The sequence below is a fragment of the Elephas maximus genome, chromosome 1 (genome assembly GCF_024166365.1).
Source record: "Elephas maximus indicus isolate mEleMax1 chromosome 1, mEleMax1 primary haplotype, whole genome shotgun sequence".
Lineage (NCBI taxonomy): Eukaryota > Metazoa > Chordata > Mammalia > Proboscidea > Elephantidae > Elephas > Elephas maximus.
In genome coordinates, this window is record NC_064819.1 from 151,772,451 (window position 1) to 151,792,603 (window position 20,153).

The window sequence follows — 20,153 nt, forward strand, 5'->3', positions numbered from 1 at the left end:
CAGTCTTTTCTCTTACTTAATCATTATAATTTTGGCATTAGCAAAGTAGTTTGGCCACTTTTCCCATCATTTTCTATAGCAAAGAGAAATAAAGTATTGACTTAATTATCCTAATAATCTGGGCAAAAATACATAATCCTTCTTCCTTGTGTTAGTGTCAGCCTCTTTTCCTGTATATAAAAGAAAATTTCATTATGCTGGTAATGGTTGGTTGGCTCTCAAAGCTTTAGTTTTTCATATATTGTAACATAGAATAAAAGTTATTAACTGTACCACTTTCTCTGGTCTATTCTCTACTATCAATATGAGTGAGTGTTAGATTTTTCATAAAAAATATATCAATATGAATTAAATAGACATTCAGACACTTATAGAGCTATACTGCTGTTCAAACTCAACTTGAAGTATGCCTAATTAACTTTTAAAGTTTGTTAAAACTTGAAGAATCTCTGGACTCAAGAAAATGATGCCTTTAAACTATACTGGCTGAGGCACTTATCATCAGGTGACAATGCTGTAAGAAAAACCTATCATGAAGGTGAGCTAATGATACAAATTAAAGGATCTGCTGACTTTTATAATGGATTCCATTTACCATTTAATTTTGTTCTGCCCTTTAGATGTTTCCTTCTACTAAGTGCCTTTGCCCTTTTTGAGAGACATACCTTTTCTACACAGTCTGGGAAAAAAAGTAACCAAGCATAACTGAAGTGGCCTTGCCTTAAATAAGAACATACCAAATTTTAAGTTTGGTAGAAGCCATGCGCCATACACAAAATACTTCATAAGACTGTCCTTGTCTTGCACATGTGATTTCGTCATTACTAACAGGAAGTGATATATTTTTCTGGTCCACAAAATGCAAAGAACTCCGAAGTAAGCATGTCCATGTCTTTACAGAACACAACAGCAATAGCTAAAAGTGTTCTAATGTTGTTGAACTTGTGTGGCACGCTCCTCACAGCTTCTTCTCCTTCATCTATCAACAAAAGGATATTTTCTCTTTGAATCCAAGAGCATACAAATCAAGTCCAACTAAAAGCCTTGTTTCTCCCAGCTCCAATCTCACAGAATTTGGGAGTAAATACACAACAGAGAAAATTCCAATTCCTAAATATTTTCATTAAAAAACATTTGAATTTTTATTATGTGCCAGGCATTGTATAATGTGTTCTTATACTCCCCATTCTACACGAGAAAACAAAGCATCCAAAAAAAAAAAAATCCAAACCCATTGCTGTTCAGTCGATTCCAGCTCATAGCCACCCTAAAAGATAGGGTGAAACTGCCCCTTAGATTTTCCAAGGAGTGTCTGGTGGATTCCAACTGCTAACCTTTTGGTTAGCAGCCACAGCTCTTAACCACTACAGCACTATGGTTTTCATTCTACACAGAAGAAAACTGAGGTATGGAAAGGTAAAACACTTTGCCCAAGGTCAATAGAGGGGACACAGTGGAACTTCAACCAAGGTCTGTGTAACTCCAAGTCCTTGCTCGTAACTCGAAAGGTTCCCAAGGACCAGGGAAACTTTCACTTCTAGAGATGGCAGGAGGGTTGGTTTTGGGGAAAGGTGGGAATAAATAGTACATGATAATTTTACTAAATGAACAAATAAATTCTGAAGGAATGATCTACTGACAGCTAAAAGGTTGTCCATAGCACCTGCAAATAATCCTTGCCCCATGGTCTTCAAGGACAAGGTATGGCAGTAACTACAAGCTTTAAGTCCTAACCCTGAATCAGCACCTTATTTGTAGTGACCGTTAACAAACAACAAAGCCTAACTCATTGCTACCACTATTTTTTAAATTAGGGAAGATTTTTTTCTTCCTCGTTAGTCAATTTTAAGGGTTATAAACCTACTTTTGTTGATGATAATGATGTTTTCCATAACATAAGTGAGGAACGGAGAGGGTGCCTTCTTTAGGTAAGAATGAGACATGATGGTTATAAGTTTGAAACATCCATTCTCCACAAGGAGATATTCAAATTCACTTGAAATAACTCAGCTTCCTAATGAGCAGCGTGGTTCTCTTAGACTCAGAGGGAAAAAGACTCTGGACAATTCCTAACTTCTTGGCTGGAGTTGGAAGTCAACACAGAAGAAATGCTATAAACTTCAGAAGGGTTCCAAGAGAACACTTGTTAGACTTCTGGTGCCCAGTGGGCATAAGGCTGCAGCGATGTGGCTGATGGATATGAAGTTGTAGACCCTAACACACTTCACTTAACACACTTGTATCGAGCACACATTCTGTTCCTAACACTGTGGACATTATACTCCAAGCCACAAACCTTTTCTGTGACATTTTTGTTGCTGTTGGGTGCTGCTGAGTTAACTTCAACTCAAAGCAGTGACCCCATGTGACAAAGTAAAACTGCCCCATAGGGTTTCCTAGGCTATAATCTTTGAGAGCAGACCACCAGGTCTTTCTCCCACAGAGCCACTGGGTGGGTTTGAACCACCAACTTTTCAGTTAGCAGCTGAGCACTCAACCATTGTACCACCAGGGGCCCCTTTCTGTGATATACTACCCTGAACATATATCCACGTAGCACCCCTGAATAATGCATAAGGGACAAGAAAGCAAAGGAAATGATTCTCCATTCCATCAAATAGAGCCCACCTATCTCCGCCCACATTCCCACAGATGGCAATCAGATATTTAAACATCAAATAGTAATGGGCTGTGTAAATTCCCTTCTTCTATGGTCTTTGAGGTTTTCTCCCAGGGGAGATGATGGGCAAGTCTAAGCCACCCTGGACTAGTCCTTCTTGTGTCTAAACCCTTCAGACATGAATGCCTTGAGAGTAGGGGCCCAGCTTCTATGGCCCTTATGTCCTCTGCCTGGCACAGTGCCCGGCCCAGAGGAGGCACTCACTACCTGTTTACTAAATGAATGTTGGTGTGCATCAGCACCGTGACTAGTCTAACTTAACAGAATAGCTTGTAAATGTGGATAACTTTCCTTGACAATAAGCCAGATGATCATTAAGGGGATTAAACCCCTGAATCTTGGTCCATACAAACCTCCATCTGAAAAAAACTGATATAAACTGATAAAAAATGATATAAACTGCATCAATAATTATTTACCCCAGGATCTTTTATCTCACCATAAAATGGGAGTTACTTTGATGACAAGTGGAAGTTACGAGCAAAGATCAAGTATCTACTTTTTATTCCAATTCTTGTTTGGCCTGGGTGTGTATCATAAACCACAATGCTTGGCCATATAACTGACATTTAAAGAGATCTCTTTGTGACATGTACAACCTTTAATGAATTCTAATTGCACGATCTTGATAGACCTTTAAAGCCAATATATGAAAGTATTATTATAATGGACTTTTTCTTTCCCCCAAATGCATGTTATTATTCATTGATCTTTTCCAAATGGGCTTCTCCATATGCAAGTGTTTTCAAAACAACTTGTCAAGAGAAATTATGTGAGTATTCAACCACTAGATGGGGTGGCTTTTATAAGCCCTCAGGAATCAATTTGTTATTCTATTCAGTGGACACAGTTCTTGCTTTGGTTGAGCAAATTCTTCTCCTGCTACAACGTTTTATGCATTTTACAACTGAATTAATTAAAACATAAATAAGAAAATATGTTACAGAAAGCTAAAGTAGCTTATTACTACTGCTTATCAAAACTAAATTTTTAATTGCATTTCTGGGGCAAAAGGGCATTGAAAAAATTTAATATATTGATAAAAATTAATTGTGAGTATTTGGAATTCTGCCTCAAGAACGTAATTAAGGATGAGTAAAAGAAAGCAGTTCTACAAGAAAACAGGCGCTATGTTTATGCCAAGAGATGCTCAAAGTCAGAGGAGAGGTCTCAGGAGCCCAAAATCAATTTTAATAACAAACTCAAAGCATTTCTATTTTATGAAACTTTGGGCTTTCTACTTCCCAAATATGAAATCATCAACCCAGGTCATAATAAAATTATTTTATATTATTACGGGAGCTAAAATGGAATATTTCACAGGAAAAGTGAATATTTGTTCAAATACTTCATACAAATCAAGGATACGATGGCTTTCTGAATAATTTAACTTCTTTCCTAGCATTCTTTCACTGGAAAAAATTTTAAATATGGTCTTTATTATTGTGTAAATCCAGGTTTCCCTTCAAATATTCTTTTAAAAACTAGGTACTTGTTCACCACTCACTTTAGCTGAAATGTTAAATAGAAAATTTTCAGTGTGTACCAACAACGCATGATATAAACAGAAAAAGTATGCTTTCAAGATGCAAATAATTATGTACAAACAGAACTGGAAGAACTAGGATTCAGTAGTAATGCAAAATAATCTTTGGAAATGTAGTTACAATTAAGAAGTAAGCATGCAAACTGGATGCACACACAGAATTTTCATGCCACTGAAACCACAAAGTAGTTCTATTGTACTCATTGAAGGTCAAACCCTTTGTAGGATGCTACGATGCATTCTGAGACTCTCAGCTGTGGAACTGAAAGTATTTAGGAAAAAAAAAACAATGAAGACAAAGAATTAGGTGAGAAGATAGGGGAGAATGGGCTGGAAATTTTAGTGTGCATTTTAAAGAACAGTCTGAGAAGTCATTTAGTGGTTTTTAAGTACATGCAGGGTCACGCTATTAAAAAAAAAAAAACCAAACCCATTGCTGTCAAGTTGATTCTGACTCATAGCAACCCTATATACCCACATTATAGGGTAGTGAAAAAGACTAAACGGAGGGAGGACAGAATTAACCTCGAAGAAGAACTGAGGTTACATAATGTTATAGATTGAACCGTGTCCCCCCAAAATGTGTGTCAACTTGACTAGGCCATGATTCCCAGTACTGTGTGGCTGTCTTCCATTTTGTGATGGAATGTAGTTTTCCTGTGTGTTGTAAATCTTAACCTCTATGATGTTAAAAAGGGAGGATTAGAAACAGTTACATTAACGACACAGGAAACAATCTACAGGATTACGTTCTATTTTGAGTCAATCTCTTAGGAGATATAAAAGAGAGAAGCAAGTAGAGAGGAGGGGGACGTCATGACCACCAAGCAAGAAGAGCCGGGAGCAGAGCAGGTCCTTTGGACCGGGGTCCCTGCATCGAGAAGGTCCTGGACCAGGGAAGATTGAATGCAAGGACTTTCCCTGGAGCTGACAGAAAGAAAAACACTTCCCCTAGAGCTGGTGCCCTATATTCAGACTTCTAGCTTCCTAAACTCTGAGAGAATAAATTTCTGTTACAGCAGTTCTAGATAACTAAGACAGATAGGAAGAAAGAATTCTATGAGTTGTTGTTAGTTGCTGTCAAGTTGATTCCGACTCATGGCTAGCCCAGGTGTGCAGAGTAAAACTACTCCATAGGGTCTTCAAGACTGTGACCTTTCAGAAGCAGCCTGCTGGGCCTGTCTTCCAAGGTGCCTTTGGGTGGGTTCGAACCAACAATCTTTCAGCTAGTTGAGTGCTTAACTGTTTGTGCCACTCAGGGACTCCATTCTATGAGTATAGGTTTTAAATCATTGAAATGGATTGCAAAGGGAGGCTGTTTGTGATAAAGTAGCCTCCTACGCAAGATATTCTAAACCAAGATACTCCTGTTTGGCTGAAATAAAATACCGTATTCTAGCCGGGAAATAACCATAAGGAGAGGGAGACCTGTCAAGGTTTTTCAGTCTACAATCCAGGGCTTCTTTGAACTTTTTCAGGAAACTTACTGTTATATATCTTGTCCAGCAAAAGGAAAGCTTTAAGATATAATATGTATTTACACAGGATACAGATATAAATTAAGAACCCCACACTGTTTTCCCTTAATTCTATTCAAAAAGTCTATGCAAAGTTTGATAGGGCTGCTAGCCATTTCTTCAACACCACTGTTAAGGAGCCCATGACTACTTAGCAAAGAGAGAAGGAAAAAAGTAAATTAACATCCCAGTTTATTTTCTGTTAGCTAGAAATGTTTGTTTCTGTTCTTCTTTCCTCCAAAACCATAAAATAATGCCTCACAGGAGATGAACCCAGAAAAGAACAAACTAAAATGGAAATTTTGCAGAGGGCCCAAGTAACTCAGATCCACTGCAAATTATCTTACAGAATTGCCCTGGTAATTATGGAATTTATTTACACTGCTTATAGCTGGTCAGCATCTTTCAAAAATATCTAAAAGTTATAAATATATGGAAATGTCTCCCAAAGCATTTAAATGTATGACTCTGGGCAGACTGTTCCCTCTCTAATTATTTCATCAATAAAAATGGATCGCAGATTGCTCATAATTAGCTTCCTTAGCAGAAGGCTAAAATCATTCAAAGGTTTCCCCTTTTTTTTTAATTTTTGCTTGTCAGAAGTTAGATGTCATTTCCCAAAGTAGTTGTGTATCTTCCAAAACCAAATTCTCAAATCTGCAAAGATACAGAATTCTTCGGACAATCTTTTGCTTACTTTGGTTATGTGTTAAACCATCTAGCTTTCCTTTTTCTTCATATGTACAGTTTGCTCAGCACAACTTCTACAAAAGCTAGAGAAATGATTTACAAATTTCAGTAGCAATGAGACTGAAACGAGATGAAAATCTGGTCCATTTAACCAACCATACTGGAATTAACCAAAAACTCAGATCACAGTAGCATTACACTAGTCCTTTTTACAAAGAACAGATAAAGTCAATTTATTTTTAACTGTAATTGAGTTAAAAGCAAACAGTAGTGACAAAGGCATAAAACCTAAACTTTTTGGGGAGACTAATGATATTGGTTTACTGGTTAAACACCTTTTTTGGCCTCTTGACCAGCAGAAACCAATGTTATAAGCTTACCTTGTACAAATGTCCATACGTGAAAGCAGAAACCTTTTTTTTTTTTTAAGTATACTGGAATTTATCAACCATTTAAATGTGAAACTCCTTATAACTTAACTCAATTTGCAAAACTCATATTGATTCCAATTTTCTTCTCTAAAGATATGGGATAAAAGAACAGATGAAAAAATGACAAAGGAAAAAGGGAGACTTTTCCATTTGAAGGTGAACTTTGAAAAAAGTTAACTATATTATATTTTAGTTATATTTAAATATACTACTAACATGTACAGTTTGTGAAAGCATTTGTCAGTATATTAAACTACCATAACAGATTGCCTGGCACTTCTTTGGAAAATGCCTCTGCTTTTCTTTAAAATGCAATAGCATGGAAAAAAACACCAAGATAGTGCATTATCAAATTTAGGAAACTGTATTGCACTTTAAGTCCTAAAGTTTAAAAAAAAAAAAAAATTAAATACACTATTCAGAGTTGGTAACATTAATAAGGAATCACCTTTAAAAAATTAGACCTTAAAGATAATCAAATCTCTATTCAACTAACCCAAACTCTGAAGAATTAAGAATCGAAAGAAGGGTGGAAAAATAAGACTTTAGATTTAAAAAAAAAAAAAAAAACTATACTCTAAAAAACCAAGATTTCCATCTAACCAGTCTCAATTCACATACTCAAAAACAAAGCAAAACTTTGAAAGCTTCCCTAAAGTGCAGGTGTGAAAATTCCTCCAGCTGAGTCTAAAATAGAATTCATAGTACTCCCCCAACAACTGCTATGGCTCTGTCAGGCCCATTTGCTCAGGTTTGGTGACTAAACAATTCTTCCCTCAAAAATCCATAGAAACTCAACTACGAACCTCAAGAATTCTGTGGCCAATAAGTTATTAAATTCTGAGTAGAGACTTGCTTGTCACAACCTACCCAAACGAATCTTTTATATTAGAAAATATTCCAAAGTTAGTAATCAACAATCTATATGGAAAATACTTCAAATATATGGAAAAGAGCAATGAAAGCTGGATCAAGAATATATCTGGACATGCAAGTGCCCTGGAAAAACTATTATAATGAAGGTGGACTTGATTTCACCATGAGACATCCTGTTTAGTAAAGAAATATGAAGCAGGAAAACTTTTAGTAAATATTTTCTGTTAAGAATTAGACATAATCACACCAATTACTTTATGTAATGGCTCTGACCTATTATTACTGATATGTCATAAACATACTTAAACTCTCCATAAGGGCAAGTTTGAGACAGAAGGTCATCTAATATCAAACCATTTGAATATTAGCGAGAAAGGTAATGGGGGACCACCAAAAACACTTTCTTGCCCCCCTCACGGATTTCCTATAGTTTTAACTTACTTATGGTAGCATTATAATTTGTTATCTATAGCAAATATAACTATGTTAATATGCATTTTATAGTACAGTAAAAACTTTGATATTTTCTTCCAACTGGTATAGACCAGCTTCCAAAACTAATTACCAATTGCAAGATTGGTGAAAATTGTGTTAAATCCATCTGTATTTACCATAAAACTATAATTGAATGTGGTTATGTCCATCCTGACATACCTGTAAGATTCTTGGAATGCATGGGACTGGAATGAATTTCTACCTATCCCAGAAAACAAGAACAGCCTTGTTTTGATTCAAGGTAGGTATTTTTCCTTGAACCTTCAGTGTCCACCTGCACAGCTGCAGCTTTGAACTTGGACATTTCCCCAAATTTGTGGTATTTATTTTAAAATTAGAATTATATGTTCAAATATATAAAGGCAACATGTCTAAACATTTTAGTTTTGATCATGATACACGTCTAAAAAAAAGTTTGTTTATATACCAAAAAAAAAAACCCACTGCTGTTGAGTTGATTCCAACTCATGGTGACCCTATAGGACAGAGTAGAACTGCCCCGTAGTGTTTCCAAGGAGTGCCTGGCAGATTTGAACCGCCTACCTCTTGGTTAGCAGCCATAGCACTTAACCACTACGCCACCAGGGTTTCCAGTTTGTTTATATACATATATATAAAATATATATTTTTATGTGTGCATGTGTGTGTATACATCCAGCCGTCTAAAATTATGCAGTACATAATTGTATATATCTGGGTGACTTTTATTGTTCCTTTTGGTCCAGAGAATATTTTGGAGAAATCTGAGTTGATCTGAATTATGGTATAAAGTTAATCTTATCTAATCTAAGAATACTACAGATAAATGGATTAAATGGTTATCAACGCATTAAACAGCAATTCAGTGGCAAAGTGCTGAATCCCCCACCTCTCAGAAAATAGCATCCATGCAGTTATATATAAAGTTAACATTTTTATAAGAAATTGGATAAGAACAAAATAGGAAAGAGCTGGGGATTCAAGGGAAAAAATAGGAAGTTAAATTTTTGCCAATACAAAGTACACAGACTGGTTTATCGTAACTGATTTCCTCTTGTTCTTAACTTCTTCACCAATCTTTAGTCAGTAAGAGAAACATCAGCAGAGTTTACAGTCGCTAGGAATATAGATAAGCAATATGTAAACCTGGTCCTCTTACAGTTTTTCAAACAATGTTGGGTCTAGGTTGTTGCTGAGTCAAAAGCAGAATTATAAATAATTTAAACCCAAAGGCTGGTCTGACTCTATTTGTCAGTTCAATTAGAAAATGATGAATACAAAAATAGAAGACACAGACTTGCAATGGTGGAGACATGGCATCCTCTTTTGCAGGGAATAAAAGCTCTCATCTGTGTTCTTTATGCAACTGAGCTAACATAATTACCCCAAGAATAACAGGCAGCAACCTAAAGAACAGGCTCCATCTTACTAACCAAATTCAAGAAGCTATAACCAAATCTCATTTTACCAATCGTGAGTTGTTAGGTATTTCCAAATTCAATTTTTTGCTCCTTTTTTTTTTTTTTTGCAGCATTCCTGGATAACTAATTATGGGAAATAATCTCTTTCTTTCTTTATTAGGCCAACTGTTTTCTGGGAAGAAACATTTGGTAAGCGTGGTGAACTATAAACTGCTATTACAAGTTCCATTTCATAATAGTTTATTCTTATACGGAAAAGTATTCCAATGCTAATTCCAAGCACTAATATGCAAGGCAACCAAGGAGCCTATCTACATTTCCCGGTCATTAATGTGAATTCTGAGTCAAAGCAAAGGAGAATGTCATCCTATTGTTTTGAAAGAGTTTTCCAGGCTTTGCCTTAGTAATTAATAAGCTGACACTGCATACTAAACACTTATCAACACAATCAATGGGGCTGCTTCTTTCTTGAGAAAATAGGTAAACCGATTCAAGGGGATTTCTTTTGGAATAGACTGTAATATGCCGCAAGTATAGTGGTCCTTTTGGAGAATATGATTTCCAGCAGTTTCATCTTGGTAACATTTAACAATTTCACTATTTTAACATTTTGAAATGCCAAAAAGAACACACTGATCCTGCAGCTAGGCTTATTAGAGAAGAGCAATCTCACAGGCGAGACACAGAGAAACATAGTCCACAGGGAGAAGGGTAACAGAAAAAGACAGAAAACAGTGGATAACAAACAAACCCAAGTGCTACACCAATGTAAGACCGAATTTCCAAAAGAAATTTAAACTTTTTTTATGGCTTATTAAGGGGGCCAGCCACAACACTTTTTTTCATATATACTTACATTGATGCTGTTAAAATTTGGGGACATGGATATCTAATGTGTTTTCCTAACATGAAGTATGCAAACATAGTAATTTTATTTTAGAAAGATCAGAACCCAGCATTTCCATCCTTTGGCATCATTTTATCCCCACAGAGGCTTAGGAACACTGCAACTCTCCCCATCAGACACTTGATACATACCTCAGCCAAGAGTTCTCCTCGCCTGGAGTGGGAGACATCTTTGAAACAAAAAGAGTCCGTTTACAGTAAGTTTTCCTGATAACCCCAAATGGGCTAGTTTTTAAAAACCATGTTCAACATGAAGCGTGTTACCCAACTATGGTAATTGCTATTATGCCTACAAATAATCACCTGCAGTTTGCAATGTTTAAAATTCTGGAGGTATGTGGATTCTGTTCATATTTTTTTTTATGGATATAGTCAGAAAATAATCTGTCTCACTTAAGAAATATACATGCCTTTTTTTATTATAAAATTGCTCTTAACTGAGTTAGAGAAGGGGGAGGGGAAGGAGTACCAGAAAAAAAAAAAGACAGAGAAAAATCAATCACTATATCCTTCCTTGCAAACTGTCAGTAGGGTGGGATTAGAAAAGCAACACTTTAAATCAGATAAAGTCCTATGGGAATCTTAAAGGTTGGTTGCTCTGAGCTTCTCAATATTCTGAAAAATAGATTGATGGCAGCAGTGATACCACTGATACTCAATGTCCACTGAGTTTCTGCTAAGAAATTGCATTTCCTCCATTGTTCAAAAGATATTCAAAAGATATTAACTTGGTAATAAAAAATGAGAAGTTATGGACCCACAGAGATATCTTTCAACACCTTTAAAACCAGAAAATCCGTTCTAATCTCTTATTGGATTAAATGCTGAAGAGGCTTAATACACTAAGAAACCAACAACAAAGGCAAGAATACCAGTGATTTGAAGGAAAAGAAAAAAAGATGGGAGGTAAAATGATTAATACATTACTCAATGTTTTTGTTTTTCTCATGCCAATTTAAAAGCTTTGAGAGAGAAATCTATTAAAAATTAGAAACATGCATGCTGCCTTTAAACTTTCAAACAGCCAAAGGACAGTTTCTCACGTCTATCACAGCAAACATATTTGCATTCCGGACGTGATCCATTTATGACTGTGAGCCTTAGCAACAAGAAATGTCTTTTAAAAATGCAAAATCAACTTTATTCATCTAATGGCTAGTTCGGAGTTAAATGGTTCCATCAACGTTCAAATCCATCAACGTTCAAATCTAGGTATTAGTTAAATGCACATTCGTTTTTCTTCAAATAAAAGTGATACACAGTTTATTATTTGGCATGCACTTCTTTATGTGACATTTGGTATTTTACTTCAGTCAGTTTCTAGGTTTGGTGCAGAGACCGATGTTATTTTCTGGGAAGACCTGGTTGCTGATAGGGTTTATAGACATTAAGCACCAACTCAAGCGCCTGTTTTTCAAACATGCACATTACACATTTTCTACAAACAGACATCAGTACATACAGAGAGCCAGGTGCACACACATTCAATAAATAGTAAATGGTAGAAATCTCCAGAAGTAGCACAGATCACAGTTAACCGACTGGGGCCACACAGCTAAGTAAACATCGACGCACGATTCGCTCGCATAGAACAAGAACTCAACGAAGGACACTTGGGGACCACACTGGTCAGTACCCGAGGGGGCGGGAGGCGGAAAAAGTATTTCTAAACGCAACTCTTCCAGGTCTTACCCTTCGCATCCCCTAGTCCTCTGGGGAGACGCTCCCTTGGCACCTCTCGCCCAACGCAGGGGCGGTTCTCCGTCAGAACGAAATGTACCCCCTGACTCTACTGAGAGCTCTGCAGGGAGCCGAGGCGCCCCGCCCGGGCCAGGGGAAGGCACTGGCGCCGCGGGAACCAAGAAGAGGCGGAGGCGGAAAAGAAGTGAAAAAGGAAGGGGTGGCAGAGAGAGTAGCGGTAGGGAGGCGGCGCCGGCGATAGGACGCGGGCGAGGCGGAGTGGGTGGAGCGGAGGGTGCCTCCGTCGGTCCGTCAGTAAGTCAGTCGGTTTGCGCTGCCCGCACGGCGGCGTCCCCAGCCTCCTGAGCCCGCCGCGACAGCGACGGGGGACTGGCGCCCCCAACGCCGGCAAACCTCGCCCTTCTCCGGGCTCCTCACTGGGTCCTCCCGCTCGCCCCGCTGGATCCAGCACCGGGCCGCCAGTGTCTGCCAGCCCGGGCGCCTGTCGCCTCGCCCTGCTCGCGCGGTCCCTGCCTCTCCCTCCGCTCGCGCTCTGTCTCTGGCTTCCTCTCGCTCCAGTCCCATTTATGAAGCGCGGTCCCATCACGTGTTAATGAGCCTTTGTCCTGCCCTGGCAGCGGCGGAGGCACAGATCCCGCCGAGGGAACTGCGCGGGGAGGGACAGTGCGAGCGGCGTGGTGCCCGCGCCTCCAAACTTTGCTGGCGCTGGGGGGCCGCCTAGGCGCCAGCCCTGGGGCCAGAGGGGACGAGCCTCTCCGGCCCGCGTCACCTACTTCTCTTTCTCCTCCTCCACCTCCGCTGTTCCGGGGGCTCCAGCTGTCATGACCTGGCTTTTCTCCCAGATACCCTCACACCCCAGCCGGGTCAAGAAGGGGCTCGTGCCTACGCCACCCCCAACTTCTGGGCCATTAATTACGCGCGCCCCGACTGCGCGCAGCGCCAACACCTTGCGCGGGGGTCACGTCTGGGGCAGTTGGCTAAGCCGGAAGGGGAAGGGGGGCGGAAAGGGAGAGGCCGAAGCGTGTCGGGCGGAGGATACGGCCTCCAGCCTTATTCCCTCCACCCCAGCCGGCCCCCGCGGGGGGCAGTGGTGAGCCGGGCCCCGCGGGCGGGCGAAGCCTTGGGACCGCACCCCGCAGCTCCCGAGCCGTTTGCTACCTGGTGGCTGTCGCGCGGCCACCTGTCCTCCGCCCTCGGGGCACTGCCCAGCTTCGCGCTCGGCGCTATCTCCCGCCCCCGCCACCCTAGTCATCCGCGCCTGGCGCAGACCACTCCGGCGCGCCCCACCCGCCGGGCCCCTGCAGTTGGGTCCGTAGGCGGCTGGCTACGCGCCTCCCTGCCCGGCGCGCTCTCTCCCCACCCTCCCTGGGGTCCCGCTCCTCGCACCTTCTCGCTGAAGAAGGATGTCCCCCTCCTGGGCGGGGCGGGGGCAGCGCGGGGTTCGGGGGCTGCCGCCACAGGCGACTGGGGATCCGCGGTGCGCCCGGCGGTCGCGGCAGGAATTAGGGTACATGCTCGTTAATTGGTTCCACTATCAGCCACCGTCTGCCTCCCGTGTGCACGGATCAAACCTTAATTGGTCTTTACATTTATCATGGTGAATTGGGGACATACAAACAAGCCCCAGCGGCTGCTTCAACCGACAAGGCGCCCCCATCCCCCGGGGCCTGAGGACGGTTGTTGTTATTTAGACATCTTTCTCGCAAGCTGCGTCGGGGGGGTTGGGGGGGGACGGCACGGTTTCCACCTGATGGAGCCACGTCACTCCGGCCTCAAGGGCCCGGCCAAGGCACTTGGCTCGGTTCCCGTCTCTCCACGGTGGCCTTGGCGTTCATTTTATGACACCTTGCCTGGGATCCGGCTAAGTCTGTCCCAGTCTTCCTCCCGCGCCTCCCCCCGGGTACCAACCCCCAGTCTCCTCCTGCCCCAGCCCAGAGCCCAGCGGCAGTCATAACATATGCGGGCCGGGTATTTGGACTAGGAGGCGAGGATCCGGGTAAGCCAGCCTCTTAAGAAAGGGAGGAAAATTGGTGGGGAGGAAGCAGACGGTTAGAGCCCTGGAGGAGGGAAGGCAGCAAAACCCTTTCAGAAACATCAGGCCAAATCGTAGAAGGACTTCCTGCTGGGTGCCAGTTCGGTCTTTGAAATTCATTCTAGACCGGTTTAGGTTTAAAAAAAAAAAAAAATGTATTCTCCATTTCCCCATCAGGAAGATTGACCATTAGACAGAGTCCACAGCTGAAATGATCAATTTCTACTAGGTTGGTAGATAGAATAGGTTATAAATAAAGATGTGATGGACCCATCAATAGATAGAGAAATGGATAGAGGTGGGTTTAGTGCTGGGCATTAAACCTGCTGCACGGGGCAGGCTCTAACTACATCTGAGAAAGGCATCTTTAACCCACCTCCACCACGCAGACAGCTCCATCTAGGCATTTAAAGGAATGGGGGATCTTCGACATCTGTTGTGTTTTTAAGTGTCATGGTTATTAGATTTTACCGTCACCTCACACTCCTGGCAGGAGGGTATGTTCAAAAGCTTTGCCCTCCTTGAGACTTCCCAGACTCTGATTTCCCAAGTGGCTGGGCAGCTTGACATGCAATACCTCCAGCAAGGTAGCACCAGTTCAAATGATTGCTGGTAATTAAAAGAAAGGATCTAGGCAGTGTCACTTCTCCCTCTTTGTGATGAGGACACCTTTCATAGACCGGAAAATCTGGGGGTGCTGGGCTCCTAGAGCCCTTTGAGGCAATGGGATTTCATAAGGGTGCTGCCACCCCCTCCCCATAACCAGGTAATCTGTGGCAGAGCTGTTTAGCATCCCTGAGGGACACAACACTAACAGATCCATGGTGTTAAACCTTCCAGTGTATTGCCCCACACACCAGTCTAGCTCCTTGGTTGTAACATTGGATCTGAATATTGAAACCATTTACAACCTGCAGAAGGTACTCCGTGGAAAACTCCTACCTCAACTCAGCCTTACCAACTTCTGTTTTTTCATGAAGAGGAGCAATCTAATCTTAAGTGTTTCTAAGTCATCCCAAATCTCTTTTTATTAATGGTCGATTTCTTTACGGAATTCTGTGAGATTTCAAGCAGAAACCTCAGCTCCTAATGGCTGGAAGTCTGTTTGTTGAGTGACTGGCCAAAGTGACCTGTGGACCCAGCCAATCATTAAGAATCTAATCAAGAAGTGACTCCAGCAGCTATAGCTGTTTAGCCTGTTGTTCTGTTGTTGGGGTGGACGAGTGGAGAGCTGAAGCCTGACAGCTGGTGAATTGTACTGACTTTCCATTTAGAGCACAAAGATAATGTTCAGTAATGGAGTCAAAATTTGACTTGTGACCCGGCATTTTATCACCACAAGTGAATGCATTGTTGAAACCGAGGGAGTTATCATGTTGTTTGGAAAATGCTGCTCTTGTGGGCATGTGTGTATATCTTTAAAATTTCAAGTCTGTCCCGGGCTCATTGGAGTGTAAGATTGACAGTCAAATAGCTGCTGTATTTTTCCCTCAGAGCTGGGGGAGCTGGAAGAGGGGCAGGTAGCAGAAAGGGCAAGGGCAAGATTCTCTTCAGTGTGGTGCCTCAGAGTTCACGTTTGGCAAAGATTACCTTTACATGGGAGGAAATGATTTAGTTTCCACATGTGGTTGACCATCCGCTGTTCTCCTGACAGAATCAGCAAGAATGACAAATGCAAACTGTCAGCATACCTGTTAGGAACATTATGTCGAGGGCACACATAAATTTAACACCAGACGTTGCATGGTCCTTGGTGACCACAAACCTAGGTTGAATTTGAACCCATAACCTTCTGGGTAAAGACCCTGACGTCCCTTTAACAGGTTCCACTAGACCCTTCAGGGATATGTGCTTAGGCTGTCTGGTTTTTTAGTTCTTTATCCTTTTAAAATTAGTACAGGGCTATGATGAGCCAATTTACTGCCTTTCTGTGTAATTTAGATTATTCACTCAGTGAAATGTAGAGGATGAGAGCACAGTTAAGGCTGCATATTTCAACTTCAAAGAAAGATCTCAATTTATTCCTGCCAAAGTGTTAATTGGTACAGTGGACATAGAACATTAGAGAAGCATGTCCTGCCCCAGCGAGATACTGTGGATCTGAAAGAAGTTGTATTTCAAGGTTTCTTCTTTTTTTTTTTTTTACTTGTCATGGTTGGTTGTCCCTGTCTCTCGCCCCACAAAGGGGTGGCATGTTGGGAATGATGGTAAAGATTTCCTGGTTTGGGAACTGGTAAAGTGAAACATCATTCTCAGAGTTTTGGGGTTCAGCCCAACTTTGGCCCCCATGTTTCCCTTGGTGTTTTCAGCATGATGCTAACAACACAGAGCTGGAATGTTCACTGACTAAAGACATTTTCAGAATGATATTATGACTACACGATTTCTTTCTAATCCGGAGCATTACTTTAGATGTTCAATAGCTATAATTGGCTCTCCCTTGAAGCATTAAAACGTTTTGTTTTTCAGTGGCTTCGCATTGCTAAATGGGAATTTGTTTCTTCATTGATGATTTAAAGGGCAAGTGTCAGGAAGCCTGTGGACTGGGCTAGGGCTCTGTCATCCCGAGGTGGAGGTCTGAAATGCTTGCTCAGGGTCTGCTCTACCCATGATGCAGGCAACTTACAGACCTCTGGCACCATGTCTATAGGTTTCTCAAGAACTATAGGCTGGTGATGGAAAATGAGATTCTTTTTCACTCCACCATCAGAAATTAAACTTCATGAAAACTGCTGTAGGTGGAGAAGCTGGTTACCAGGGTGGGGAATGAATTGTTGAAGAAGAATGGGCTTCTTTGATCTTGGGGGACAGATATTGCGTTAGCCTTCTCTAGGCACAAAGAAAATCACTACTGCTTCTCAGTGATCTTTCCATATAACTAAACACACCCTAATTAGGGCTTTTTTTTTTTTTTCACCTTCTCACCTTCTTTCATTAAACTCCACTCTCAACCATCCCAGCTGAGCAGCTGAGAAATGACAGGAAGGCCTTTTTCCTTTGTTCGTGTGTTTTGTTTTTTTTTTCATCACCAAGCAGAGGATCCCCACCCAGTGCCCTTGAGTCGATTAAGCAGAGTATCAGTAATGAGGAAATGGGTCATTCTTTTATTTCAGACCATATGAGGAGTAGTCTAACAGATAACAAACAAGCATACAGTACAAATAAGGGGAGCAAGAAAAAAGGTTAATAAGGCTTTTGTTTCCCTTAGTTAAACGCTTGCAATATAGCCATCAAACTCTATATTTAAACAGGCTACAAACATTATATGTCTAAATATTTCATTTTTTAAAAATCAGGTGAGCAGTAGCATTATAACGTCAAAATAGGGCAAATAATAGAAATATAATACTAAAAAACATGTAGTCCTTAAATAGTCACTTGACCTTTCTTCTGAGTAAACACTCTTCCTAGTGTTCTAATGTGGTTTCCTTTAGATTAAGATGAAAACTGGAAAAAAAGAAAGAAAAAGAAATTATTATCCATCTTGGATTATGATGATTAAATGAAATAATATACATAAAACCCCCAGTCTGGTGCCTAGAACTTAGGCTTTCAGTATTTCTTCCATTCCTACTGCTGCTCCATAGATGCAACGTTATTAAGTATATGGAAAGGGCCAGAGTATGGCTGGAGGCTCTTTAATTCTCAAATCAGAGGGCAGGCGGCTGCTTCGTGAACAAGATGTTCACATTTTGAAGATTTCTTGGGGCTCAGCGATGACTTCTTTGCTGTGTGTCCCATTCTAAACAGATGTGGTAGATTATCGGCCTTGCACTGTGGATGTACTGATACCTTGAGGAGTCCCCATTATCTACTCCCTGCAGTTCGCTAGCTTTTCCTTGAAAACGCAGCTGCTAGTAAAAATGAGAATTGGCAACAGCCAATGGGGTGTATGATTGGTCTGTGGGGTTCTCATCTTGTCTGTTGTATCCAAAACATGTTAAAGATACAGGTTCAGCTTGGGCCTTATTGTTTCAACTGCACTGAAGAATGGAAACTATCATCTTGTTTTCTAATTTTTGCTTAAAGAACTATTGATTTAGACAGGCTGTGGTGAGATTTGGGAACAGAGCATCTGAGATATAGATTTTAACTCCCAGCTCTGATGCTGGTGGTCCAGGTAATCACTCACTATTTCTAGGCCTCACTTTTCTCTTCTGATAGATGGGAGTAACAGTAACTGCCCAGCTTCTGGTGCACAGTCTTTGAGAGTGTCTAATAAAATAATAAAGGTAGAAATACTTTGGGAAACTTTTTAAGAAAAATTCAAATGAGAGGTTTTACTACCCTTAATGATTTGCTTGTATTAATGGCCCACTGGACTCCTCAGTTGTATCAAATGATTTAGAATATTTAAATTATCCTGCTCATTTCAAAAAGAATAATAAATCGTGAATCTTAAAGCTCTGATGGCATGGATTTTGTGTTGTGACTCAAATAAGAGGATGTAGCATGCTGATAACAGAGTTGAAAACCCGTTAATAAGAATACTGTGTGTATATATAACCTGGTGCTACCGAGTTGATTCTGACTCATAATGACACTATAGGACAGCGTAGAACTGCCCCATAAGGTTTCCAAGGAGTGCCTGGTGGATTTGAACTGCCAACCTTTTGGTTAGCAGCCAAGCTCTTGACCACTGTGTATATATTAAAAGAAATTTCAGTTCATGACATGATCATATGACATTCTAGCCTGGTAAATTTGACTGCTCCACCAGTGACTATTTCTACTACATAATACAAACTATTGCCTCATGGGGGTTGCTTTTTCAATTCAAGGCAACATAGCTTTCTCATATATAAAAATCTGGAAAACACATGACATTATTTCATTTAAAAATACCATTTTCCTCAAAACTAGCTACTTGGCATTGCAGCGTGCATGACTGCTATTCTTTCTATAGTAGGCACTGAGTGAAATAATGGCAACTTCATCTCTGTGTAGTGTGTGGTTCTCAGGAGTCAGAGGAACAACTGTAAGCATGGAAATCCCAAGCAAGAGATTAATTTTGAAAAAAATAATTTTGAAGCTGTTAATAATTTATCAGCTATAAGCTCATGTATCAACTCAGCATAACACTCTAGCAAAAAAAAAAGTGATTATTTTGTAGCATCAAAGTTATTAAAGAACAAATGAGGGGGAATGAACTAATGGTAAATGTCACTTTAAAAAATTCGTCAGTTCTGAGTTTTCTGTCGTGATAGGAGGAAAATCCTAATGCCAAGGCCACTTCTCTAGTACTCTAAAATCTTTACTGTAGCCTTCTAGTTACTTTTTCCTTTAATAGCTATTTTTATTAATATGGGACCCACGGATGAGGGGAAGATAGAGGAAAGAAAAAATAAACAAAACAAAAAAAAAAGGACAAAAGTAGAAAAGAAAGATTTTCAAGAACATTTGTGTCTCATCCACAACCACAACAGGGTCCTTTAAATACTAAAAATGAGAAACTTGAGAAGGTATATGAAATTTGTGACCTGATATTTTGCCTAATGGTAATAACGGTGTTTTAGATTGAACTGTGTCCCCCCAAAATATGTGTTGTAAATTCTAACCACTGTGCCTGTGGTTATAATCCCATTTCGTAATGGGTTGTCTTTGTTATGTTAATAAGAAAGGATTAGTGTAGGGTGTGTTGGTTTAGTCAATCTCTTACAAAATATAAAAAGAGCAGATTAGGACAAGCAAGCAAGCAGAGATGGGGGAAGACTGATGCCAAGCCACATGGAGATCTCCAAGGCACCACGAAATAGAAGCTGAAGAGATAGGACCTTCCTCCCCCAGAGCTAACAGAGTAAAAACCTTCTCTTAGAGCTGGCGTTCTGCATTCAGACTTCTAGTCTCCTAAATTGAGAAAATATATTTCCGCTTGTTAA

At 40.6% G+C, this 20,153-nt stretch overlaps 1 protein-coding gene across 2 annotated transcripts in view; it reads right to left on the minus strand.

Annotated features, from left to right (window-relative positions):
* CNR1 (cannabinoid receptor 1) overlaps positions 1-12,427 on the minus strand; it is a 28,034-nt gene extending 15,607 nt beyond the window's left edge. For both annotated transcript variants that reach the window (XM_049897099.1, XM_049897088.1), the window contains exon 1: positions 12,234-12,427. The gene's annotated coding sequence lies outside the window, so the exon portion shown is untranslated. The remainder of the gene's footprint in view (positions 1-12,233) is intronic.
* Positions 12,428-20,153: the final 7,726 nt, after the last annotated feature.